Consider the following 491-nt stretch of genomic DNA (forward strand, 5'->3'; position numbering starts at 1 on the left):
AGAATACTCCACCCAACAACAGAATATGCATTCTTCTCATGTGACCATGGCACATATTTCAAGATTGACTACATTCTCAATCATAAAATAATTTTCAACAAATTAAAAAAAAAAATGTACCAACCACACTGTCAGATGACAGAAAAACAAACAAACAAACAAACATGTACGAACAAGATCTCTAAAGACCAGACAATTACATGAAAATTAAACAACCTGCTCCTGAACCACATTTGGGCAAACAATGAAATTAAGGCAGATATCAAAAAATTATATGTAACTAATAAAGACAAAGACATAACATTGTAGAATCTCTGATATACAACTAAACCAAAGTTACAAGAAAAGTTTATAGCACAAAACACCAATATCAATAAGTCAGAAAGATATCAAATTCACAACCTAACTTCAAACATACAGGAATTAAAAAGAAAAAAGGAGCAAATCAACCCCAAAGCAAGCAGAAGAAAATAAATAACCAAAATCAGAGC

The sequence above is a fragment of the Mandrillus leucophaeus genome, unplaced genomic scaffold (genome assembly GCF_000951045.1).
Source record: "Mandrillus leucophaeus isolate KB7577 unplaced genomic scaffold, Mleu.le_1.0 Scaffold47, whole genome shotgun sequence".
Classification (NCBI taxonomy): Eukaryota; Metazoa; Chordata; class Mammalia; order Primates; family Cercopithecidae; genus Mandrillus; species Mandrillus leucophaeus.